Raw genomic sequence first — 384 nt, 5'->3', positions numbered from 1 at the left:
TCGGACCCCCCGTCCCCAGCCTGCGGACTCACCTTGTCGTACCAGCAGCGCATGCTGAGCTGGCCACACATGCAGTTGCTGGAGGAGCAGTCGTCGATGCACACGCAGTACTGCGGGGAGAGTGTGTCAGACGGAGCCCCATCCCGCAGCCCCACGCTGTTCCCAGCCCCAGGGACCGTCCTCAGGACCCAGGGCCTGCAGCCTCCCCCAAGGGAGGTGGAGAGGACACCAGGGCCCCCACATGGGGCTTGCAGGAGAGGGGGAGGGCTGGGGGCCTGGGCACACGGGCCCAAGAGCGCAGGGAAGCGGGGCCGACGCTGGGGGGAGTGGCCACAGCTGAGCCAGCAGAGCCAATGGCAGGCCGAGCCTGGGGCCGAGCCTCCT

Source organism: Bison bison, unplaced genomic scaffold, assembly GCF_000754665.1.
Source record: "Bison bison bison isolate TAMUID 2011002044 unplaced genomic scaffold, Bison_UMD1.0 scf7180017847790, whole genome shotgun sequence".
NCBI lineage: Eukaryota > Metazoa > Chordata > Mammalia > Artiodactyla > Bovidae > Bison > Bison bison.
The sequence above is the reverse complement of the archived record's forward strand: the minus strand, read 5'-3'. Positions refer to the sequence as shown.